The sequence below is a fragment of the Drosophila kikkawai genome, chromosome 3L (genome assembly GCF_030179895.1).
Source record: "Drosophila kikkawai strain 14028-0561.14 chromosome 3L, DkikHiC1v2, whole genome shotgun sequence".
NCBI classification, from domain to species: domain Eukaryota; kingdom Metazoa; phylum Arthropoda; class Insecta; order Diptera; family Drosophilidae; genus Drosophila; species Drosophila kikkawai.
In genome coordinates, this window is record NC_091730.1 from 19,004,976 (window position 1) to 19,031,842 (window position 26,867).

General features: G+C 41.6%; 1 long non-coding RNA gene across 2 annotated transcripts; it reads right to left on the minus strand.

The window, feature by feature from the left end:
- Positions 1-742: 742 nt before the first annotated feature.
- On the minus strand, positions 743-24,376 carry LOC138928364 (uncharacterized). Of its 2 annotated transcripts, none has more exons than XR_011444892.1 (3): positions 23,988-24,376; positions 23,701-23,922; positions 743-757 (listed from the first exon to the last, which is right to left on the minus strand). It is a non-coding gene; the product is annotated as an uncharacterized lncRNA (long non-coding RNA). The 2 variants fall into 2 exon arrangements; XR_011444891.1 differs by lacking the exon at positions 743-757 and adding an exon at positions 16,304-23,225.
- Between the last annotated feature and the right edge of the window lie 2,491 nt (positions 24,377-26,867).

Sequence of the window (26,867 nt, forward strand, 5' to 3'; positions counted from 1 at the left end):
TGATAAGAGGAGCAGCGTGGAGCTCTTTCGTGTCGATACTTACAACTCCAGGTTGGTATTCGGGATCGGGAGTGTGAAGATCGGGTGACGGTGCCCCGAACAAATTCAATTTGCTTGGCTTTTTATGAGCAAATGGCTGCCCCCATCCCCATCCCCAACACATCCCCATACCCATTCCCATTCCCATTCCCGATCTCGACTTATTCTAATTTAGTGCGGAGCTGCTCGTGAGCATTCCTTTAATAAATTTAAATCACCTTCTATTGAAAAATATTTTCACCTCGCGCCCATAAATTATACATTATACGATATTTATACAGTCCGAGGGGTACAAAATATATATGTATACGAGTTTGTGCTTATTTTTATTTTTTGGTTTGGGTTCACGGGTATTCAGTGGTTTCGTTTAGGTTTCAGTTTTGATTCCATCGAGCGTCTTCTTATTTTTTTTTGGCAAAGATTGGCAGGAGGAAAGGCCTGTTGAACTTGATGGACCTGGGTCTAAAGTGGCGCTCACATGAGCGCCATATAATCGCAGTCAAACATTTTTACGATCTCCAGCCTACACAGCATCTCATCCGAGCTGATCAGTTGGCCACTTGATGAGTCCCGTCGTGTCCTGGAGAGAGATTGTCCGGGCAACATTGTTGCCAAATGTTTTGTGGCCCGCCGTTGGCTCTGAGCAGTTTTTATGGTTTCGGTTGGCGGAAATCGATGAACTTTACCAAGGCTCCATCTATCCTGATCCATCTGTGCACTGTAAAAAAAAGAGGGGAGTCTAGGAAAATTAGAAGGAAGGGGATTTTTTAGGGTTAAGGGTTTTTGAAGTATTTTTAATGTTTTTTTAAGGATAGAAATAAATAATAAAAGCCTTGGAAAATAGGTTAATATAGTCCCTACTACTTAAAATCCCTTAAAATTGCATTTCTTGGAAGATTTCAAAGTTCCCTTTATTAACTAAGAGATATAAAAATAATTTTAAAGAAATATATACCCATTGTCTCCATCTTTCTTAAATTTAAATTTATATTAAAATCATACCTGTTCTTTAGCTTTTTATATTTATAACTGTTTTCCTAGTATTAAATTTTTAGAAAGGTATAACAAGTAACTTGTTAAAAAAAGGAAGAAACTGCATTTTAAATTAACATTTATTGATAAGTTTAATATAATTAAAACCATTTCAGTAATGATAAGTTTATTGTACTTAAATTAATATATTTTAAAGCTTAGAATTTTAGCGTGACAACTAATGGGTTTGCCAGAATCAAGACAAAAGTATTGATTTAAATTTAAGGTTTTTTCTGTTTTGTTTATAGTTTTCTATTTTATTTAACTTACTTAATATGTAACAAACTAATTAAATACTGTTCTCGGTTCCACATTTTATTCACTGTGCACTCTGCTGCCGATGTGAGACTCCTTGGGTAAGGAGCCGGTGATAAATCTGTTGGCGAGCCGGCGCAACATTGCCATTGCATACTTCTAAATGGACCATAAACGTGCGAAGTCGCAACACCAGCAATAACTAAAGTTAGTTACGTTTACTAATATGACAACAATGTTGTCTGAGGCCCTTTCGCCTCCCTAGCCCCGTCTCCTAGCCCCTTGTTGATGCAAATGTGAGCGAACCAGACCCAGGCCGAATATCATTCCCAGATTGTGAATGGGTGTCGTTATTCCGCCATTATGTTTACGGCTTGCAAAAACAAATACGTCAAATGCGCGAGGCACAGACTCCCTGGGCACCTCCTCCCTAACCCTCTCGTCCCCCGGCAATCAAACACGCAAAAGCAATTAAGTCGCGCGGACCCATGGTTTAAGGGATCTGCAATTATAGTATACATTTTTAGAGTCTCGGAAATTGTTGCTAAATAAGTACAACAACATTTTCGAAAAATAGTAAATAGAAATAAACAGATGTCTGCCGGCTACCGATAATTTGAAATGACTTGGCTTTGAAGTAGCCGGGGATTTACACCTGCTATTTACAGTACGTCAAGGTGTTTTAAAGGTAATTACAAATATTCAATTTATTTTGAATTGTATATTAGGAAAATGGGAAATTCTATAGAAAATTTATAATTTAAATATATAAGATACATTATAGGTCAGGCGTTGTGGCAAAAATCTCTTTTATATTGATTAAACTGAAGCCTAGATTAACGTTTGCAAGGAGCTTAAGGCCTTAAAAAATTAAAATAGGTAGAGAAAGTATTTTATTTTTTAATGATTCAATTAAATTTATAACTAAAATTAAAATTTAAGAGCTTAGAAAAAGACAAATATTATATGTTTAATTTATTTTCAGTTTTGTTTTGTGTGTAGATACTATAAATTACTACAACTTAATTTTAAAAGGAGCTAAAAATTTTTTTAAATTAGAATTGTAATCAAAACTGGCTCCAATGATATACAAAATGTATATCCCCTTTTCTATTATAAATGTTTTATTTATGTTCGTTGCTGGTAAGGATTTATACGAATTCTTGGCCCAGAACTAAGTTTCGCTCTTTAAACTCATTTAAGCAACAAATTGCTTATCGGTCTTCTATATATCCCTAGGTATGTCTGTCTGTGAAACATGTTCGAATGATATTGAAATACGTGAGAGAGTCTTGCCGACCATTCGACTGATTTATGTCCAAACTTAAATGGTCACAATGGCGATTCGGATGACCCGGCCCCAGGTATTCCCCTGGGTTCCGCTCTCTGTCTCTCTGTTAATGAGCCGAGCGATTAAAAAATGTGCATTTGTGTTTGTCCGCTCCTTAAATGAGCTCGAGCTTTTAACGCGCTGCCATAGATCAGAGGGGTTACGGAAGGGTTACGGCTATGGGGAACGGATTCCAGGGGCGGGGACGAAGTGATTTTGTCTCGTTGTCATCTCATTTGGAATTGGGCGATAAGACAAATTTGTTTTCTTTGTTTATAACTTTATGCAGATACAGGTTTCGGTTTCGAATGCGCTCCTCCAACGGGCATCTCTCCGAGACTCATTTCGGATCCCCAAAACTCAACCTTCTGTATAAAATCTAAAAAAAAAAACTTTACTGGCAAACCTCAGATGAACAGTGGGTTTTAATTGGAAATAATTGTATTATAAAATATGTAGAGCTTGGGTTAAATATTGAATTTATTAAATAATTTTACGCTAGCATTTGTTAACAACTTTATTGAAATTTTTGTTCATACAAATATGACACTGTAACAAAAATGTATTAACGTGTTTATGACACTATAGCAAAATTTGTATTAAAGTAATAACGGCACTAGCAAAACTTTTATTTCTATTTTTGGTTCTATTGAGTTAAAAAATTAAATTAGTATTAATTAAATTATTATTATGGTTATCATGCTAACACTTACATAAAGCTTAAAATCAGTGTCATAACTGCTATACAATTTTTGATAACATATTGAAACCAAAATGGTTTTTAATATTAAATAAATAAAAAAACTAATTTTTACTGTAATTTTTGCTTTTTTGAAACACCTCAATATTTTATTTTATTTCCCAAAACTCACCAACTTGAAACCACTGTTCAGGGGTTTTGGGAATAGAGTTGGTATATTTAATCTTTGTCGCCTCGCAAGTTAGCCTCTCAAGTCCCCGGCCGGGGCAACAACAAAAGTGGAATTCTGAACATTGATTTGAATTTTGAATCGAAACGTCTTCGACTTGGACTACGACTTCGTCTCCGTCTTGGTTGTTTTTATTTTATTTGGCTGCGGCGGCAGCTGCCGCTGCTGACATCTTCATTAACGAGGAGTGTGATCAAAAGAGTAATGAGGTGTTGATAGTGGCCGAAAGCGAGGAGGCTTTATGCATTCCCCGTGGATTAATTAGGAACAATGCCGGGGATTGAGGAACGAGCCAACGAACGGCAGCCCCCGGATCGCCAGAAGTTGTTCTAGTATGTCCCCACTGGTAATTGTGGGCCTCTTGTGTCCAACGGCCTTTGAAGTCTTTATTTCAGATCTTTGAAATCTCTCCACCGATTCTCTTCGATTTTGAGTCTGTGTACCCTCTGAGTTTTGGACTCTAATTCCGATTCTTGTTCGTGCTCGAACTCGTATTCAACGCAGCTGGGGCCTTTGTTCTGCTTGGATAATTTGCATATGATAAATCTGCTTCCATATTTTGTTAAATTGCTGTGCGGGTTTTCTCCTGGCTGCCTGACTGGCCAAAAAGCATTGGCGCGTGGTAAATTGGTTGTATTGTAAGGCATCTAATTAGTGGCCGGCTACCGAATTATGACCAATTATAACTATTGATTGATTGTGGGCTATAATCACTGGTCTCCGCAACTCCCGTTGCTGCGGATTTTTCGTTTCGGGTCGGACTGGGTCGCCTCCTCTTTTGCATTGTTGTGAAAGTTTCGCGGTCAAGCCGAAAATAAAGAACATGAGGTTAAAAGTTAAGAGGGGTTAAAAGATCCACACCCAAACGATCAAAACAAAAAGATAGAATTAGCAGGTTTTTTTAGAATAAGATTTTAAAAACAATAGTTAGGTTTTATAAAGCAATTTAGGCAGCTTAGAATATTTGTTGTTTTTCTAGGAGAGAATTAATTTTGTATTTTTATTATGTTATCATTATATTAAATATTAATAGTTAAAGTACAGAAAAACATTGAAATTATTTGAATATTTTTAATTTATTTATTACAAGAATTAAGCATAAGAATTCCTTTTTAAATTTTCAATGCCGATGCTGAGTGTCTTTTTGGACTTTGATCTGTTCTAAAATTATGTTTTAAGCTTTATTAATAATAAAGATTAGGTGCAGAAATATAAAAAATATATACAATATATAAGAATATTTAGTTTAAATTAATAAAAACTAAAAGATAGTATACAAAATTAAAAAATTAATATAAATAATTATAAATAAATAAAATATTATTAATAATATTTTAAATATTACCAAGAAATGCTCTCTGCAAGTTGTTGTTATTATTTTTTTCCCAGCTTATTTATTTAATTTTTGAGTTACAAAAATTGTGTCATTAAAAATCGCTCGTATTTGTATCGTATCTTTGGAATTTTGTCTTCTCCATTTTAAATACTCAATGTTCTTAATCCCAAGTAGTAAATATATTTTATTATATTTTTTGTTTAGAGTGCAGGGCGCGGTGTTTGCCATTAAAAACGCACTCTTCAGCGGCCAAACAATGTCTAATTAAAGGCGATAATCGCCGCGAGTCGGACCACTTAGTCCGTGCATAAATCTTGCTGCTCTAATGGGGACCCCTAAGAAACGGAGAAGATGCCACAATTAACCGAGACTTATGACGCTGCTGCACCTGATTAAGATGCAGTCGCAGTCCCAGTTTCAGTGCCAGTTCCAGTTCCAGTCCCTGTCCTGGCCATCAAACGATCTCTAAACTACGCCTATTGTTCGGAGAGTGAAGATACTCGTCGAATGCCGCCGCCGCTGACTACTACAAAAATGTTAAACGGCTCTTTTGGCCGGCTCTCCGACCAAGAGATTTATTGCCTGTCCCAAAATCACAGAAGACCCGTTGCTGCCGGCCGAGAAATCGATCGATCCGATCGGATCCGAGCCGATCCCTGCCTCGATTCGGGGACTTTCCGCGGCAGATCGCATTCCGGCGAATCACGCATAAACGAAGTCAGCCGCATTAACCCTCTCGGCATTAACGTATTAACGTATTAATGCGCCTACATCGCCCACTAATTGAGCCAGCGACACCGACCCGGCTGATAAGTGGGCTCTTCACCAGCTTCGAGATCCCGGGATCTCGGGAATGTCCACTTAAACGCGAAGATGCGACCCAGCCACTAGCTAGCTGCCACTATGTAGGCTCCATAATGCAAACAATATGTCTCTATAGGATTTCAGTGGCTTCATTGATTCTTATCACCCAATAAAATACATTTCGTTTGATTATTTGTATTTCTCTCGCTTTTTATAAGCCTTCTTTCGGTGGAACACGGCGAGAAAACGGGGATTCGTTGTATTAAGAAATTTAATTAAAGGTTCTAGGGTCTTTAGACATTTTTATTATATTTAGTTATAATATGGACATGGATGATCTACTCATTTTCAATAGTTTTATTTGGCTTATTATTGATCAGCATTAACCGGAGAGTTAATTATAATAATATAATATAGTAATTATAATACTCAATGAAATATAAATTAAACTGTTTACCTGCTTACAGAATATATGTTCCCCCTATTTTTTGTTAAAAACTATTTTTCCATCCAAACCTGGTGTATACATATATATTTTTCTCAGTGGTAAACCAACTGCCTTGTTGTCGTTGTGGTTGTCGTTGTCGTGCCGCTTGTGTTGCCTGTGTTGTTGTCACCATTGTGGCTCATCGCTGGCTTTTGTGCGCCAACATTTTATTTTCATTCAACATAGATGGCTGCTTTTTATTTGAAGTCGATTTCGGATCGGATCGGCTGGGATCGGGATCGGAATCGGGAGGAGATGGGGCATCGAGTCGAGAGTGTCGAGAGTCTCGAATCTCGAGTCTCCAGTCTGGAGTGCCGCATCGGGTTCGGTGTCGGTCTCCATGCCCATAGAGCGATTCAGAGTGTAATTTATGTCTTTATTTAGTAAAGATTTCGTTTCCTAATTTATTGTGATATCTCTTTGGGCAACGGCAGCCGAAGCCCCCGCTCGCTCTCTCATCTTAGCCCAGCTTGCTTGTCGACACCTTGGCCAACTCGGTCTTGGTTCTTGGCCGGGCTTAGATTGTGACCATGCGATGATGTTGTTTGTGCTCATCCCTTTCCCCCATTTTAATGCCCATTCCCAATTCCCATTCCCGGTGATTCCCTTGACAGTTGGTCTTGATCCCATCACCTGCGGCTACTCCTCCTGCTTCTGTCGGACCTTTATGGAGCTCTAAGCCACTCTATAGAGTCCCCATTAGGAGCGTGAAGTGATCCCAATTTATCTGCTATCTGCTGATAATGCTCACCGAACAAAGTGAATTAAATTGAATTGGAAAATAGCCACAAATGAGACGAACAAGCGGCTGGCATTGATTTTTGGGTCAGTTAACCCTAATAAGCCGAATGTTGAGTAAACTACGTATAAAATATGGGATCTTTGGATTCAAAATGGGAATTTAAATTAATTTCTTAATTTCATAACAATTAAATTAAATTACTCTTTAAAAAGTTTAAAATTAGTTCAGTAAATAATATTTGAGGCAGCTTATAAGTTATGATTATTAATATATATTTTAAATTACAAATAAACAGTTCAAAGTAAAGTTTAGTTACCTTTCATTGGTATTGACAGGATGAGCACTTGTTTTCTCCTTTTTAAAACTGTGTGAAGTCCCCTTATTTATGTCCCCGTAATTTATAGATTTTTTATTACCATTACCTCGCTTGCTGCTCCTTTACTGATCCTCCTTCTCAAGTGAAACAGCGGTGTTAACCCGAATGGGATTGGCCCCGGGCCATTCGAAGACATCTTCATTAGCAAATGCTTCGCCACTCCGGGACTGAGATTTTCGCCCAGCAGCCGGGGAAGAGACGATCTCTCGCCCCGAACTGAACCTGAAACTGAAACTGGAACTCAGACCGGCGACAAGTGCTTTTCCTTGTACCGAATGTCTGCTGGGCTAATTGGATTACGCTGGACTCCAAGACCAGGACCAAGAGCGCGTCTGTCAATTAAACCCGCGAACGAAATGCTTACATAAATTCCAAAATTGCTTGCGGTGCGCATCGATTTAAATGGAAGCGAAGCCACGGCGAGGATTCAGAGGCTGCTGCAATTTATATGCAAATTTATTTCTGCAGCGTGCCCACTGCCACTGGAGAGGGAGGGTGGAGCCAGGTGATAACGATAGCGCCTATATAGCGTAACTATATGACGGCGATTATGATTGCACCACCTAAGCGATGGCGGAGGTGGTGGAAGAGCTGGTCGAAGATCGAAGAACGGAGAACGGAGAGCTCGCCCCGAAGACCGGAGCAATTTGCATACAAATGTTGAATGCTCGTGGTCGCCTGCGCTTCGTGATTCGGGCGAGATTTCACTGGATTGGCGATCATCGAAGCACTGGGGGAAAATACTAGGTTTGTTTTAAATTTTCGTAGCAAAGAAAGCAAGCTAACTTCGAGAGGTTAGAGTTTGTATACCTTTGCTGTTTGTTATTAGATCGAATGATTGCATTGGAAATCGATCCTAACTAAGCCATAAATTAATGTTAAGTTGTACAGGAACTTAAAAATACATTTTTAATATAAACACAACTTCATTTATTTCTTCCAGTGTTTCGTTTGCAATTAGACTGCTAATTTATGCGATCAGCCTTGGCGGGGGGAAGTCACACATCTAGAGCCTAACGGTGCGGAGTGTGATCTTCCGGCGACAGCTGCAACTTTGTTTTGGATTTGAAATCGGGGATCTGAGGTCTTGGATCTGCGATGGGGAATCTTTTGCTTTAGAAGAGAGCTTCCTTTCGCAATCTTCACTTGGCAGATCCAATGCCCCGAACCCATCCCGATGATTTATCGGCGGGACGGTGCGTTTTATGTTTTATTTGCACGCTGACACAATGCGCGACACACGGCGAGAACGTGACATTTGCATGGGTCACCTGGCCACTTGGCGACATTAAAGGGCATTCTGCTGTCAGACAGGCTGACACCTGTGAGCGTTGCCCCCCATCCCCCCAGCCGATCCAAAGAGATCTCTCTATTAGCGGCTCTATCAAAGGCGAAGGCGCCAATACTGATTATGTAGTGCCAGGTACAGTAATTGTAGAAAAGGTGAAGAGGGAGAGGGTAGGGTAAGGGTAAGGGTAAGGGTAAGGGGAGGTGCCACTAATTGCTGGCAATTAATTTAGACACTGCTGCTATTTTACACATTTGGGTTATGTGCTAATTTCTACACAATGTGCATGACGGATGGCGATAAACACGGCATGATGCAATGACATAATAAAGCCGGCGACGACAACAATGCAGATGATGATGATGCACCAAGGCAACGAGAGAGGAGTAGCCAGGGGAATATGCAAATATTCGGCCGACTGATAAAGATCATGGAACAGGCTAAAACTAAATGGCAACATCTACTGCCAACCTGCGATATTTCCCTGCCTGTCATGTTGACAATTGGTTGGCCGCTTTGTTTTGCGGCTGTTGTCATCGTCATTGTGTGTTGCCACAATTAACACACAATGCACACACACACACACATATAGTGGCCTGTTTATGCTGTCCTGCGGTGTGCAGGTGGTCCTTCGGCCCCTGTTCCGTCTCCTACTTCCTCCTCACTTATGCAAAACGAATTCAATTAACACCTCGGCACAAAACATTCAACCGATCTGGCCCACGAATGCTGCTGAGCACGGTAGCACTGCCGCCGACACGCAGGACTCTCTGAGCCTTTCTTTCGTCACCCCTGTCCGGAAAGATATGCCTTGTTGGGTTATGAAGGGGAAAATTACACTGGGAGAAATTTGGAGAAGGTTAAGGAGATTGGTTATACTAAGAAAAATATGATTTTCGAGATAAAGTCATTGGATCTTTTAGCAGCAACATTCTTTGCTGATTATTCAAGAGGTTACTAAACTTTAATATATTTAAAAAATACTTATTAATTTGAAATTTGTGGTTTACTTGCTCTTTTTAATTTATATTTGGTTAAGTTAGTAAAATTGAAACTTATATAAGAAGTTATTTAACTAATTTGTCTGCATTTTAAATAATTAATTTCTTTATTTATCAGTAACTTTCAATATTTTTTCACAGTTCATCTTAAGAATTCACCCCTTCGCAGCGGGTGAGCTTGGCTCAGAGTTTTTGTGGTAATCGTCGCGCCGGCGCAACTTCCGCGGTCACCAATCGTCGGGGGCCGAGTGACCACCGCCAGAGACCCAGCTACCCAGTCTTCCAGCTACCCAGAGAGCCAGAACCACCGCAGATCCTACCTACGACAGGTGATATGTGGCGGCCGCGAAAGGAAGTGCCCACCTAGTTATTTATGTGACAAAATTTTGCAAATAATTGGATTGACTGATCAAAGCGATAGTTGGGGGGGAATTGGAAATGGAATTGGAATTTAATTCAATTAAATGCGTACTGTGCTGCAATTCCTCAAGTGACCTGGCAGTTGTCGTGGCTTTATCTGCCGATCCACTGAACCAGTTAGTGGCAGCTGACCCAGCTGACCCCAAGAGACTTAGTCGCTGATGTCTTCATGCGACTGATATACGAGCGGACTGCCGGCTGAATGATGAGGGGACGCTTATTAAATATGTTATTTGTTATTCGTTGTTTGGTATCTTGGGCAGCGGCGGCGACCCTTTGGACAAAAGCTTTCCCATAATTTGGGAATTATTAGGGCTTTGCCCAGCGAAGCGCCCATCGGAGGAGGCTAGCCTAATTGGATTAGGTGGAATCGAAAACAAAATCAAAATCAGAATCAAAATCGAGCTGGAAATCTCTGTCTGGCGATATGCGAATCATGTTTGTCAGTTGCCTGGGCCTGGCTCTGCCGGATTTTACCTGGAAGCACTCCAAATAAATATTGGGAAATTGTGAAATTGCTCAGCTGAGCGGATCAGCGATGTCGCAATCTGTGACATCGCCGTAATGCTGATATCCATGGGAAAATGTACCACTGTCCCAGTGAACTCGATATTTTTCGGGATGGGTTCTGAGTCACCACCTATTAGGGTAACTTGGGACAGACTTGGCATTTAATGATCGTGCCGTGGAGTCAGTCAACCCGTTCTTGAGGCCACTTGAGTGTGTCCCTCCGGAGAAGTAACCCGCAATTTGAGGCCACGACTTCTCCACTATACCATTTAATTTGTATTATTTGTTCGGTGTCTGTCTTTGCCCAAAACGCGACTGGGTCATCGTTCCCCCAGGTCTCCACCCAAACTTAAACCCAGTCTAGACCCGGGGAAACTTTGGGGCAGAACCATGAATATTTTATGCAGTTTGGATTTCCCGAATGCAAATTATTGAATTCGAAATGCAAATTATTGTTACGTTTACGAGTAAGTTGCCGCACTGCCAGTAATCGAATTCGAATATACGACTATATATAGAGAGAGACAGTCGAAATGGTTTTGTTCTGCGGTCGGAAAAGTGACTTGTGGTTGCTCCCGGACTCCATTTCGACTGGGTCCTCCCATAGCCTCAATTATACGCTTGGCCAGCAGTGGCTATAGGGATGGGGTGGACGTTGGGACTCCGGAACTCGGTCAGATGTTGGTTTACCCTTTCGGTCATGGGTTACACCTCCTTCTGGCATTATCCCCGGCACTTATTACGGAGGAGTCATTACGGATGCAAAGTGGTTATTATAATAACAAATATTACTTACAGATGCCATCAAAATAATGGGACAACCTTTGTCAATTGAAGATTAATTTTGTAAGAGTTCTCATTATTATTGGGTTTGCAGGTAGAAATGGTTAAGAATAGTTCAGAAAAAATTAAATAAATATCTCTTAGAATGATATCCTTGAGGTTTCAAATGCATATCTTCTTAAAACCTTCAAACATATTTTTAATTGAAAATCTAAAGTAATTAAATAATAAAGTAGTAGACAATTTTTAAAAGCATTTTCTTTTAGAAGAATATTATATAAAATATTTATATTTTGGGAATCTATCTTTTATTGATTCTAGACTCAATTACTATAATTTTTACGTAAATAGCAATCCCTATAAAAGCGTGTTTCTATCAGAAATTCATTTTGTTTATGTATTCCCCCCGATTTCTCTAAATGACAAACTTAATTACTAGTTATTCATCTAAGGCCGCGCGCACACTACGAGCTGAAAGCGGAGCTGACGGCTGACGGCTTATCAGCTCTCTGAAACAAACACACTACTTGTATGAGAGCGCGCACACTGAGAGCGGAGCTGAAAGCTGATAAGGTCAGCTCCGCTCCGCTCTGTTTGATCAACCAAACATGTTTGATTTTGTTAGCAGCTGACGCGAGCTGATTTTTTAGACTATTCTTTAAAAAATTGCCCTAATTAGCGCTTAAGTAACAGAAATTTAAATTTCTGTCCAGTTATATAGAAAAGTATGAAGAATTTTTTTAATATTTATTAAAATAAAAATATTGTCAACTTTCCGAGATACAGGGTGCCAAAGTACACTAAAAAAACGTACTTTGTCAACCATATTCTGGAGAACTGGGTGGTCCGATTTCGAAAATTTAAATGTCATGATGATCTAAATAAATATGTCATCGCATTAACAACGATATTTTAAAAATATTCAAGAATTAAAATATGTTTTTTTTTAAACGTATTGCTTGAAAAACAATTACAAATCAACATCAGCTTCAGCTCGCAGTGTGCGCGGCTGCAAAAAGCTCCGATCGCTGATAAGCTTTCCGCGGATAAGCTCTCAGCCGTCAGCTCCGCTTTCAGCTCGTAGTGTGCGCGCGGCCTTAGTGACGACTCGAATTATTATTGTTTGAATATAATTATTTTAGTGGCTATTTTCCCTTGCTCGCAGCCATCCTTTTGCCTGCCAAATAGCACAATAAATAAAGATAAAGCTGAACCTACGTGTCTGTCTGTCTGTCTGGCGCATGATTATAATGGCATGGCTACTGCAGTGGCAGTGGCAAAGGCAGAGGCAGAGGCAGTGGCAGTGGCAGAGGTAGAGGCAGTTCCTCCTTGGAAGCCAACTCCGGATGGTTATGGCCGTAAGCAGCGTTGGTAAGTGCGCTGATCGCCATCGCGAGTGCTTCCTGTGCACACGAAGCGACGTCGAGGTAGAGGGCTTTACTTGGAACCTCGAGTCGCGCTTTCGAGTGCATTTTTCGCCTAGGAAGGCGGCTCGAATTTGGACCAGATAATGACCATATATTTACCATTTGCATTCGACCAGTCGGCGGCAGCAGCGACTATACACACACCGCACACATGCGTGTGTGTGACTGGGTAATTACGAGCAATTTTCACTCCTTTCCATGAGCCACAGGCTGCCTGACTGGCTGACTGACTGACTGACTTGGCCATCGCCAGATGGCGTTCCGCCCCTTTCCCCCCCGCTGCCCTCGGTTCCCAGTTGCCACCTCCGGAGTGGCCGCATTACACAACCTCCATTGTTTCCGTTTTCCGCACAATTATTACTTATACAAAATGTATAAATTAATAAAAAGAAAAGGCCATTGCAGTTGCCACTGCCACTGCCGTTGCCGTTGCTGTTGCTGTTACCTTTTGCCTTTTGCCGTTGCCGTGACCGCTTTTACGGCCACTTAACAAATAAATAAATGGGCCGCAAATTGCCAGGCAAAAAGGCAAGTAAAAAATATATAAAAAACCGAGCAGGACGTTATGTCTAACCACACTGCAGAACCAGCCCAGCAGTTTGGGCAAAGATTAATAGCTGTAATTGTTATTCATTGAGCGCCGTGCACTGCCATTGTCTCAACACTTGGAGCACAGGAGGTGCTTGGAGGTTACCAAAAACATCTGCCCTCGCATCGCACCCAATTTTCCACAACTAACCTCTTTGACCACAAGATCCGGGCCATATTTTTGCTCGATCTTCGTTTTGCAACCCCGAAATTAATATGTTCCCAAAATGTTTATTTAATATTCGTATAATTTCCATAATCTTTCACACACAAGATGTTCTAAATGAAGCTGTCAGTTGACACATCTGCAAGTAAAGTGATGGGTAATTTTAGTAAATTATAGAGTAGTTGGAAGATTATATATTTTTAATAGGTATATGCTGGGAGAGCTCAATTTTAAGTTTAGAAATCCCTCTTTAAGCCTAAGCTTTTTAATAAATACTCAGTCTAACCCAAAGTCCTTCTCTATGCGTTAATCGGATATAGTCTTCCCATGAATATTTGACATATGGCGACAACTGGGGCTGCCGAATGGGGGACGGCGAATGGGGAGGCGCAGGCATAAATGCCGAGAACAAAAACAGCCAACTTGGGGCGGATTTGGCCAGGTGACCAGGTGCTGCCTGGAGGAGGTGGCTGTCGCGCGGAATCGCGGCCGTGTCCAAGTAGAAGCCGCTGGCAAGCCCGGGCGCAGAGCCAGCGAACAATGTGCAAGTGAAGCCCCATAAATATTGTTTAATCGATGTTTGCTCTACGTTTTATTGCATTTATGGCGTTTTTAATGAGCCAAAGACTTGGACGCGGACGCGGACGCATTCGCGAACGCGGACTTGGACTTGGAACACACATACCCGGATGGCGGACAGAGCAACATTTTAATTTTATGCCTCGTCCGGCGGACGAATGAGGCGACTTGTAAGCCGGCAGAGGAACACAGAAATTGCAAACATCGACCACGGGCGGCGGCATTAAAAATCGCACAACAGTCCGGGCCACTCGAAAGGCTTACAACATTTTTGTCAGTGACTCGGTGACTTTGAACCAGAGCTCCTCCACATTGGTTGGTAAGGGTGCGATGTCTAGGGGTTCCCTGGGGGTCGACCGATGCCTCTAAAATGCAAAAAGCTTATGGTAAAAGGAAATCAGTTATAAATCCTATTTAAGAATTTAAATAGAGTGCATGCAAAAGTGTTTTAATTTATAGAATATTTATGTTGCTTTCAAAAATAATATTATAAGGTGCTTAATTAGAAGTCTTAGAATAAGGAAATTCTAATTATAATATATCTATCATAGATTCCGAAAACACGTGAACTAACTCTTAATATTTTATTATATTTTTATATTTAAGATTTTTTTTGACAGCCATTTCCTTTATTTATTTGTTTATGGTACTAGTTTAAATAAATAATTTTTTTATGTTAGGAACTATTAGAAAAAGGTCATCATTTGTAAGTAAATCAATGGATTATAACTGATAACCATGTTTTATATCTTTCAAAAATAAATATACGAATGATTTACCTTTTATAATCATTTCAAGTATACTTTTATTAAATTATTAACTTTCCTGTATTTTTATTATTGGTAACATAGCTTTCTGGAACTAGAAATGTCTAGATTTCTTCTCAGTGCCTCTACCACCGCCAACATTCATCAGCAGTTAATTTTGTGCGCCTCAGCAACAAAGTAAGCCGGGATTCAGGACTGCAACTGAGTCTTCCCATCTTTGAATCGCTGGAATGGCAATGCCCATGGATGTGGCACTGCAAGTGGTATTTGGCACTGGGATTGTGCTGGCAATTGGCTCGTAAAAAGCGGATCTCTGGCATTGTTGGCCGTCATAGTGCGATATCGCTTTAACGGTGATTTAGCGATCCTTGGCGGCTTGGAGATCAGAGATCGGAGAACGGAGATCGCCTCGCTGTGCCGTGACCGTGGCACCATTAAAGTTCCTCATCAAGTTTTATCGGCCATTAAAGCGAAATCCGTATTTAATTAACCAGGCCAAAATGTGAGCATGAATTGGCCAGCGGCGATTACTCCGGGACTCCTATTTAGTTTGTTGCTGATTATGGCCCATAAAATGGGATCCACCATTGCGCAGGCGTGCCAAATTGGTTAACAAGCTCGGGATGCGAACGCGAACTTGAGCCGGCATTGCCGCAATTTCGAACGCCAGTTCATTCCAGTCCAAGTCCCAGTATCCTGGCAGGGTGTTGAGTGGCAGATTACATGCATTAGGCTGCCCAGGCTGTCTGGCCGGCTCCTCCAGATATATCCCCATTTATCGCGCCATGACAAATTTACGGCTTGTAATTGCAGTCAGCTCGCAAAATTAAACCGGCAAAATATCCACAACTTCATAAGCGCCAAAAGCTGCCCATTTCCAGACTCTCAGAGATCCAATTGGCGCTCCAGCTCTGTCCCTTCCGCTCCTCTCCTGGCAATCGTGATCCTGGCGCTACCCTACAATTTACGTCTCCGGTTTCCTGCAAGCTCTCGAACCCTGACACTGCCCGGCATTATTCAATTTCGGTTTAAACACTCTAAAAAACTATTTTGTCATGAATTCTTTACAAATTTACCTGTTGAATTTATTTGCGAAACCAAGGAAATTACTTAATTTAAGGATTATTTAAACATTTCTTATAATGATTTCTATTATTAATTTTTGTTTTCAGTGAAACAATGCTTACCCGCCGCCGCCTTTCACCGCAACACCGATTGCGGACTCAAATGGCCTGCATTGACTACCGGTGATTGGCGATTTTTAATGGCGGCCTGGCTCCTTGCCTTCTGGCCTCCCTCCCAGCCTCAGATCCAGTTCCAGTTGCTAACCCAGACCCACTCCCACTCCCACTCCCGCAGAGCAGCGCGACACATAATTTATTCGTAAATTAGCCTGGCCAGCTGGCCTGCCAACCACGTCAAAACAGCGGACTGCCAAACACCCCCACTGGATATATGGATGGCTGTATAGATGGATGGTTGGATGACTGGCCGCCCGGCCAGTAGCCACTTAGTAGCACCCACTCACCCTCTGGGGGTTGAGGATTACGACGCAGGGGGAGGAGGTGGCTCTGGCCGGGTAAGGAGCGAATTCGGGTGCCGCCCATTAGCGTGCGTCGTCCGTCTCTAGTCGGCCATGTTCATGTTGCCACTGCCATGTCCACTGGCATGCGGGTTGCCAATAGCCAACAAAAGGGCTGAAAGTATTCCAGAGTTATGTTAGCCACCCCCTTTTTCGAGTTAGGAGGCCATTAATGCGTAATGTTCAATCTGCCTGCCTCCAGGGTCTGGCTTTGTGATTACAACAATTAGAAGTAAATAAAACTGCTGGTTTGTAGGGGTTAAACAACATTTTGTGCTTCTTGAATTAACATATAATTCTTTAAGAACTATGAATAAGCTGATTTAAGTATTTTAAATCAAGGAAATAGTGTAATATAATTATAAAAGTTATTTTCTTTATTAGTTTAATGATTTTTTTAAAATACAAAACACATAAAAGGACGTACTCTTTAAATCATCAGAATATATTTAAATAACAAAAGTATTTTTCAAAATCTTAAATAAACACTTTATGAATTTTCAAGATTATCTTTCTATGACACAGTTGAAGGACTGAAACCAAGACTATCATCTTCAGGATGCGGGACTTTTACCACTCAAACCCAACTCTCCATCTACGATCTACAGCTGTCCCAGGGTAACTAACATACAAAAAATGAAGCCAACATGATCAACAAAAACGCAAATAAATTATGAATTGCCGGTTAAGAGCAGACCAGAGCTGAGGCAGTGCTCCGGTGTCCGATGTCCGGTGTTCGTTGCGGCGCTATCTTCATGGCGCGGCGGAGGAACCTGATTGATGGTTCCGCGCGCCTACGCCGCACAACGGGGAATTAAATGGTATTATTAAAAGGTAACAAGCTAAACGCCTTTTAAAATTTTCGGTGAGTGGCCGCTGTAATGGCAGGAGCAGCGTCATAAGCAAGGGGCTCCGTCTCCGCAACGTGTTATTTATGCATTAGCGATGCAGCAGCAGAAGCAGCCGAAGAAGGGTCAAGTCAAGACCCAAGTGGAACTTGGAACTGCACCTGCCAAAACGGGGGCGACGAACCCCCTGCCCTCGCTTACGTTGTGACTGACGATATGTTGGATGTTGCCTGTCTTCTGGCCCGGGACCTTTGTGGATTTAAATAAATTCCAAATTAAGAAAAACCAAGCGGCAGCAAAAAGGGTTCACAGGGCAGAGCCCAGAGACCAGACCCCATCATCAATTCATCAAAACACAAGAGGAGGGCAAGGTGAAAGGGTTCCCAGTCCCGGCTACCGGCTCCAGGATCCTAGTGATTAAAACAAAAAGGACGATAAGCAGCGGAAAAAATTAGAGCAATGTGCGGTGAATATGGAATAAATTTCGACACAAAAATGTTCTCGATAATGACGCAACATTTGAGGTTTTTTTGATGTAGTTTTTTTTTTGGGATAGTAGCCGGCGGAAATGCGGTGAGGAGCAGACAGGTGAGTTTCAGCTTTTGACGCACGACAAGGCTGGGGAGCAGGAGTCGGAGTCCCCGAGACAGGCGCTCTAGATGTTCCAGAGGAGCGATCGATCCCAGATACGCATCATGCGCGTGTCCAGCGTGCGCTGTCTATGAAAATTAGCCCACACTTCCCGATGCCGAACTCTCCGCGGTGGTTTTTTAATCAATCGCGTGTGCGCTTCGATCCCCAGCTCTACAGATCACCCCAATTCAGGTTCCCCTTCCAGCTCCCCTCTTCTATCCTTGGGGTTCTCATTGATGCTCTAATGCCGTCGCATGACGGCTCATCACCTGCCTGTCGGATGAAGCAATCGCATCGCATCGCACCGACATCGACCTTTCGCAGGTTCGTGCTCCTTCAGCTGCCGCCGCATTTAGCTCACTGGGAGTTGCGTGATTTTAGCATTTGTTTCCTGATAAACTTTAATTACGGCCACATCTCGCAGCATCTGGATGTGGATACGATTCGAATCGAACTCATTGAATTGGAGCGCCCCTGAGTTGTACAAGTAAATATAAATCATAAGTATTCAAATGTGCGTGAGTGTCGATTTATTATTACAAAGGCGGATGTATAACAAGGTATTATATTATTTTTAATATTATATATAACTTATTAAAAGTTGTAGTTGTACAGTTGGAGATTTTACAAGATGAAAACCTTATTTTTCCCAGTGTCCATAGAATATATACTCCTTATACAGCTCTCAATTATTATCTTACAACAATAGTCACTTTGAATACTCTTCCATCACCTGTTCATGTGACTGTTTCCTTTACAGTTTATATATTTATTTTGCTATCATTATCGAAGGATGAATGGAATCTGACCACGAGATCACATGTGTTCCATCGTGTTTGTGTCTGAGAACGATCTGTCTGTTGGCCAGGCCAAGCACACACTTAACGATTCATTTTATTGACTCGAGAAACTGTTAATTGGTCACGTCTTGCGTTATTGATAAATGTTTGGCAATTTGTATGGCTGATCGTAAGGAGAGGGGATTTCGGATTTGGGTTCAGGCTAGGGTTCAGTTAGGGTTCCTTCAGGTATTTCATATGAGGCAGTCAGGGTCGCGGGACTTCAATCAGTTAGCGATTTAACGGCGGTTAGCTAACAGCAGGTTAACGCTAAACCCATGTGCCAGTGTCACGTCGCTCATTATTAAGATTGATTCGGGGTCTAATCACGTGTTAACACAAATGAACACTCATTACCACCAGAAACGTGTGTGAGTGTGTGAGAAGGAGCGTCTCATAGTCATAATTTTTAGCTTCGGAAAAATAAAGTGACAAGTGCGACACGGGCACTGAAGCTTCCAACTTAAGCACTGAGAGAAAAATAGTGACCAATTAATTCTTATAATAATTCTTAGGTAAAGAAGAGCTAAAAGTTTTATACAGAAATATAAGTTATTAACATTTTTCAGTAATCTATTGAGCATATTCGTTAAAGAATAATTTTAATAATATTAAATTTAACATTATTATAAATTATTTTAAGGAAACAGTTGGAAATTTAACTTTTATAAGAAAACAGTTGAAAATATAATATATTTTAGCTCTTATCAATCATTACACTTCCTATAAAAATATTTTAAAATAATTTTAAAACAATAAGATACCAGAAATCTCTTTACTGTTGGTCACTAAATAAAATTGCCATCAAATTACTTAAAAAGTGAGAATTTATTACAATGAAAAATGTAAAAAAATAAAAGTTAAAATCTTATTTTTCTCTATGAGTTCTCACATCTCTTGGCTAATTTTTTCCCCCTGTGCAAGTCACCCAGCGGTCTGTCTTTCATAGCCTTTTATCGGCTTCGGCGGAAATCCCTTGTTCAACCCACACACTGCCAAGCAGCGGCACAGTGTCACACACAAACACAACTGCCTCGCCGGCAGGCATGTCCTTTATGCGCGCTGATGCCTCAATACAAAACATCGATCCCTTTTCGATGATGATTCCTGATTAAGTGGCTGCGATTTGTCAAAATATTTCACGCTGCCGCAGGAGCGCGGCGGCGTAAAAAATGATGATGCCCCGAGCACGTGAGCGGGGGATTGGGACACCAGAGATTCGGAGCACTTAGTGTCATCGGGAATCTGTCTCAGTATCTCGACAGCACACCACGTCACTGACAATGGCCACTCGGTTACCTGCAACCGTGCGACTCCCAGGCTTTTGCAGGTGATCCAAGAGATCCCTAGGCTGACATTAAAAAATGCCCGAAAATGCGTTATGTTTCAATAAATGGCCAGGCCGAAATAGTAAACAGCCAGAGCCCGAGGACCTGCGATTTCCCGGGTGACAAAGAGTGACTAATTGGTGCCACGGATATATTTATTCCTGCCGCATTGATTCCGCACTATCAATGATTTGTGCCACGATGCCGGCGGCGATATTCGAGATGGCAGCTAATTGATGTGCACCAATAAATCTGAATCCAAATTCGAGTCGGGACGAGCCAGAAAGTTGGCCGTCAGTGAGAGTGAATTTCGTTCCCAGGGGCCAGGCTGGAGGAGAATAATAAAAATCCAAAAAACCCATATTTTGGCAGTGCGAATGAGGAGAAAAGCCAACTCAATCCAATTACTCGCACCGCCCCGAAGAGTCCGGTTAAGTGGGGCTAAGCCAGTGCCCCGGAACCAACAAGGAGCTTAGGGGATAGTGGGGATGGGAGCTCGGGAACCTGGAATCTGGCATCGAGGAGCGGGGCTATCGAGGATCCGATGCTGAGAGCAGGAGGATCGGTGACACATGCGAGCTATCTGGCTGCCATAAAAGCAGCAACAGCAACCTGGATAAAAGCGGCTTTCACGGGCACAGAGACAGTGGATGGGTGAAGGGATTAAGTGGTTAAAAATATATTTTATTTGTATTATTATTATTTAAGGAACTCTCTTAAGAAACTCTTCCTTAAGCGTCTTAATAAGTTTGTTCAAATTTTAAGGTATACCTTATAATATAGTCACTTTCAAATGCAATTCTTTATTATTTATTTTGAGAAGTCATTGGTTTAAATTAAATTTAGTAAGGTTGTCTTTTCTTTCTTAACAAAATTTCATAGAAAAAGAGTAAAAAGTACTAAATAAATAACCTTTCATCTTACCCAGCTAGTACATAATTTCTTTCAGATATTTCTCTATAATTTAGAGATCAGTTTCCAAATTTTAATATGAACAACCTCCATTCCCACCCACTGTTCTCGTGACGACCGGCTCGGCTTGGGCAGCGGCGACAAAGGCTGACGCTGAAGTGATGACCGGACAACAAACTACATTCAGCAGATAAATACTGAATTTATGACTTAATTTAACTGCGAGCCAACGACAATTTTGATGATACGAGCGGAGGAGCGAAGGAGCAGAGGAGCAAAGGAACCGGGGCGCACTGAGTGGGCAGTGGCAGCCACGGAGCGGACACAGCCCGTACATTAGCCAATCCTGGTCGCACATCGCTTCATTCACAGCCCGAGACACACATAATTCAAGTGGAACAGGGACAGGGGCTGGCAATGGGATGGGTTAACGCCGATGGTGATGTCTCTATTGGCCGCTGAATCTGCGAAGAGTTTTCCCCCGAAGCCTAAACGCACAGGGAATGTGCAAACAGGATCTGGGAAAAAGGGTGTGGAACTGGGACGGGGAAATCGAGGAGAGGCTGCGATGGTTATCACTCAGCTAGCCAGGCCAGGGCATCAATTAATTTATGGGTTTGCACAGCGCACAAATTGAGACTGAATTAGAGCGAACTTTAAGGGGAAGAAAGAAAGAGATTCCCTTTCAAAAAACAAAACAACACTTCAGGATATCACTAGACTAAAATAAAGTATTTAGATATCTACAAATAATTGTTTTAAAATATTCTTATTAAATTATATAAAATATTTTAGGAGGCAATCTGATGTTTTTCCCCCGCTTTCCAACAGCTGACGGTTCAGTGAAATCTGGCCAAAAAGGAAAGCCATCAGCCAACTGCTCTTCTCGTGGAAAATGTAAGACGGAAGATGGGAAAAGGGCAGGTCTTAGAGGTTCATGTGAAGGGTCACCGAGTTCAAGACAGGAAGGAAGCGGAGCTCGCACACAAAATGTGTTCTGCACCTCTGACTGGCTTTGCGTGTCTATCATCGGGGCAGTCTCTGGCTTTGTCTTTGTCTTTGTCTAGGTCTTTGCCACAAAAGATTTTCACCTGCAGGCACCTACAATAGCGACCTCCGACTTTTGTGACAGCAATTAACCGTCTCAGTCAGGCGGATTGCCAAGTCTACAGGCGGAGGCGGGTCAGGTCGCCTTTCCTTCTGGCTTCTTTTACCCAAAAAACAAAACCGAAAAAAGAAATAACCGCGGACTCTTCTGTGTACAAACTGTTGCCCCGAGGAGAGCGTTTCGTGACCCAAACAAATTATTAATTATTAATTGGGGAAAATATGCTGTAATTGTAGCGGTCGCTTCTTCTTCGCCTGAGTGGCTCGAAAATTAAATGAAATTAGCCCAGCTCTAATTTCACTTTGCATGTGACGAATTTTCCCAAAAAACCATACTCCCAGACTTAACAAAAAGGTGCGTGATGGGTTTGCAGCCTGGGTGATCCGTGAGCCATGATCCGACATCTGGAAGTGCTGCTCATCCCTCCTTACAGGCGATAATTGGAGCACTAAATGCAATAACCGAAAATGTTTGCCATAATTAGCCCGGGGATTGGCTAATGGAGAGATGATCCCCGAGAGTTTGCAGATTGGGAAATGCATTTAACACTTTCGAGCAGTTAACAGGCCCAGTTCTGACGCCTTCTCTTTTTGGCCAACAACAATCGTGTTAAGAACGAGGCGAACCTGGCTTAAAGCGGAGTCTGCGGCTCGCTCGATAATTTTGATTTATGTGGGTAAATCATGAAGGGAACGCAAAGATTTACGATGGATCAGCGGCAGATTTATTACTTTTTGATAGCGGGCGAAAAGGATTCGCCAGCGAGCTCAAAACTGAACAGAAATCGAGAGGAGTCGCAGCCGAAGCGAGATGGTATCGCCTGCAGCCGCTTAATGCGTGCCGCCGTGTATTTAAGTTATTCTAATTTGCCTGCCTGCCTGGCTGCCTGCTCCTCCGCCGCTGCAGATGCCTTTTTTGGCCTCAATATTGGTTCTCATTCCCATTCCCATGCAGCCGGAAAGGTGTCAGCAGCGGCGGCCCGAAAGTGTCCCATTGTCGACGCTTCCAAAAAGGATAAGGTGCCGCTGTCCAGGTAACAGGTAACCATAACTGGTCAGTCGCCGCTCAGTTTCCAGCCTCCAGATAAACATCTTCAGGGGTTGCCAGTGCCACAATCTGTACAATATTACCAAATTATTTGAATTCAATGGAGGTGAAAAGAGTTCTTTTAATAAAATGACTACTATTTTAATATAGGCTATCTTTTTAGGATTCAAAGTCAACAAATTTAAAGTCAACACCTGTCCTCCTTTTTACAATTATTCAAATGACTTTTGAAACATAAATTAACGCTAATGTAAATAGTTGCTTTACAACTTAACACATATAATTCATATAAATCACTTGTAAGCTTTATTAATGGCTATATCAATAACAAGACAAAGCTTTAATGAGCAAACTAGGGTTAAACAATCGATATTAAAGTTGCTTTTACTATAAACTGATTAAACATATGATAATAATTTCAAAAGCAAACCAAAAGTTAAACTTAAAAGTGCCTAAATTGTAATAGATAAAAGGAAAAACACAACGTTTCATGGGAAGGGCTCAAGCAAGTAACTTTGTATCTTTAAGAAACCATAGTACTCACCGTCAAAGTATTGTGGCAATTTGTGTCTGCGATTTAAACAAAGTTTCGAAATAACAAAGTTGGATTTTTGCATTTGCAAAAGGGAGCTGCAACTGCAACTGAGCAGCTACTGCAATTAGTGGCAACAACATCTTGTTGGCGGCTTCGATTTTCCAACGTTTTTCCTCCGTTTTCTTTTTCGGCCGCAAAAAGATGGCAGCTCAGATGGATGGGAGCTGCGAACTGCAATCGCGATTATTCCTAGCTGGGCTTCGAGCGCAATTATAACGGAGCAGCGTGGTAATTACCTGTGAATGCCATTTGCATAATAACAGCCGTGCCGGCGGCACAATGGGTGATATCAATGCAGGCCACTGGAGGTGGCGGTGGGGGTACTCCCACAACCAGGTGAAGAGGTGAACTCAAGCTCTGGCTATAGACCGTTGTTGTTGTTGTTGTGGACGCGGGTGGTTGCCTGAGCTGCTCTGGCAACTGCAGCGGTCGCCTTTCTGCAGCCAATGCCCCGCCATTCGAACAAAAACAATCGCAATTACGACGAGGCAATCCAAGCAGTGGCAGTAGAAGAGGGCCTCCAGGTAGCTCTATACACTGAGCTTTGCTTTAATGAAGTTTTTGGGAAGGAATTACATTGTTAAATAGAATAAACTGCATCTCTAATGATATTTTTAAACCCTATTTTTATGGTAAGTAAATGAATAATGAACGGAATTTCGTACTGAGTAAAATTTCGTGAAAATTCGTAGCATGTAAATTGCAATCGGTAATGCTTCATTTAAACAAATAAAACATAGTTTTTAGAATTTGCATGCATTAGTAACAACGTTTTTGCATTTTAGTTTAATTAGCAATCAGCTACGATTAAGGCTATGCAGGAACATGATCTTGTATACGTTACTCTTCCCTAAAGTTAAGACTTCAATATTTCCCCAAATTAGTTTCCTTGTTTTCTTGTTATTATTTATTATTTATTTAATTTAAACTTATCCATAACAGCGAAGCCTTTAGCTTCTCAACTAGTATTACATTTCTACCCATTTTATTAGACATTTCTCCTAGCTCTTTCTACATTTTTCTCTCTCTGTGCTGGGAGGTCGAGGCCATCAGCTTGCTTGGCAGGCAGCAATCCCTTGGCAGTCGCCGCTGCCCACCGAGCTAACACGCTTCATGGCATCACCTTTTGCTACCAGCAGCAGCGGCAGTGTGTTGGTTTTGGCTTGGTTTCGGTGTTGGGAGCTCGAACCAGGTAGCCTCCCTCCCTCCCAGGAGGAGACGGCGGAGGAGGAGTACGAGTTCGAGTCGGAATCGGAGTTGGTGTTGGTGCCACGCTCTGACGGCTGTTCCGCCATTTTGTTGCGCTTTCCGTGGGTTCCGTGGTGATGTGGCTGTTGCCACTGCACTTTGGTTGCAATGTGGCGAGCTGTCGGTTTTGCTGCACTGAGATAAAATAATGGGGAAATTAAATAATACATATATATGATTTAAGAGCATATTTGAAATTTATTTTATATATTTTTAAGAAGCTTCATTAGGAATTTGAAGAGGTTGTGCAATGCTTAGCTCGATTGAGATAATTAAGTGACTTCCTTCTTTGGGCTCTTTGGTTTCTTTGAATTTTTTTTCTTTCGTAATTTTTGGTGATCCTTAAACATTACGTTTTTTAACTGTTAAATTTTTAAAAGTTAGAATCTTATCATTAAATGGAGAGTCCAGGGACCCATTGATTGCAATATGTACTTTCCTTTTACTCATCCACCTTTCATGTTAATCCTAAATTATTCGAATTTCGAATTATAAAAGCCTTAATTCTTAACTAAATTTACATGATTTAAGACTAATTTTAATTGGGTTCAAGATGTTCTTATAGAAGAGATTTACACCAACAATTAAGGATTGTGAGATAAAATTTATTTTTGTAAATGAAAGCTAAATAAATGTGTTTAAACTTTAAAGACCGTTTCAGTTATGAACTATTTCCCTATTTTTTCCTGTGTGCTAATGTAGCTCCCCTGTTGTGCCCCCGTCTCCCCTGCCACCTTCTCCTCCTCTGCCGCCGCCCCCGACTGGTAACAATGTTAATCGCTCCTATGGTTTGCTCAAGATTCGGGTGACTAAAGACGTTTCTACGTCCATTTATATGCAAATTGCGGTAGTTATCGCCATTTTGTTTTCCATGTTTTTCATTTTCATTTTGCCAGCAGTTACCTACCTGGCTTTTCCTATTGCGCTTTTTGTGCAACTTCTAATTGCAGCTGCAGTGGAGCTCGCAGCTCGCTCGTAACGTGGAGAAACTGGCGTGGAAACGGGAGCTACTGGATCCGCATTTAATTAACCCTATAACGGTCGGCTGGCCAAGAGCGCCGACTCTTGGTACTACCATTCGATAGTTTAAATTTGAATTCGTGAATTATACGATGCGGTCACTAAGCACAGCCCCCATTCGCATTTTTCCCTCTATTGAAAGTACCTTTCCTTTGGATTTGAATTGGTGTTTGGTGTGGATTTTCTCCCTTGGAGATTGAAATTCAACTTGGACATGTTTTTGAATCCCAAACTGGCGTAGCCGAGGAGCTGGGGAGCGGCTTTTGTTATCGAATGCAAAACTATTTAGCCATTGCATGTTGTTAATAATTTTAAAATCAGATTTCCGCAAGTTTGACGCAGACACGAAGGTAGTCGAGAGTCGGTAGCCTTAGCTGGAGGAGCTGTATATGCTTTTTCCCCTTGATTTCCATAGCTCTTTTTTGCTGCTCCATGACGTGTCCGTGTCTTGATTGCGGTTTCTGCCCTTAAAAGCGGCGACTGCGGGGCCAGCGCCAACTGCTACTTAAGGCGGGGTATTTCAGGAGCGGATCGGTGGAGCCGGAGCAGGAACGGGAGCTCCTGACAATTGTTGCGCAATTACACAGAAGACCTATGGGCACGCAACTTTTGGACGGTTTTGCGGTCCGCACTGCGGACTTTGTCTCAACTGAAAACTCAAACTCGGAGAATCAAATCGAAGTCGAGTCCCGGCAGACTTAAACTCACATCACGCCTCAGCGGCAAACTGCAGCAGCAATACAAGTTGCAACCTGATGTGGCTAATGCTGGCGATGTTCCTGCCGCTGCACTGGGGGAAAAGTCATTAAAATGTATTATTTTATTTTAGTTGTACATTAATGAGACAT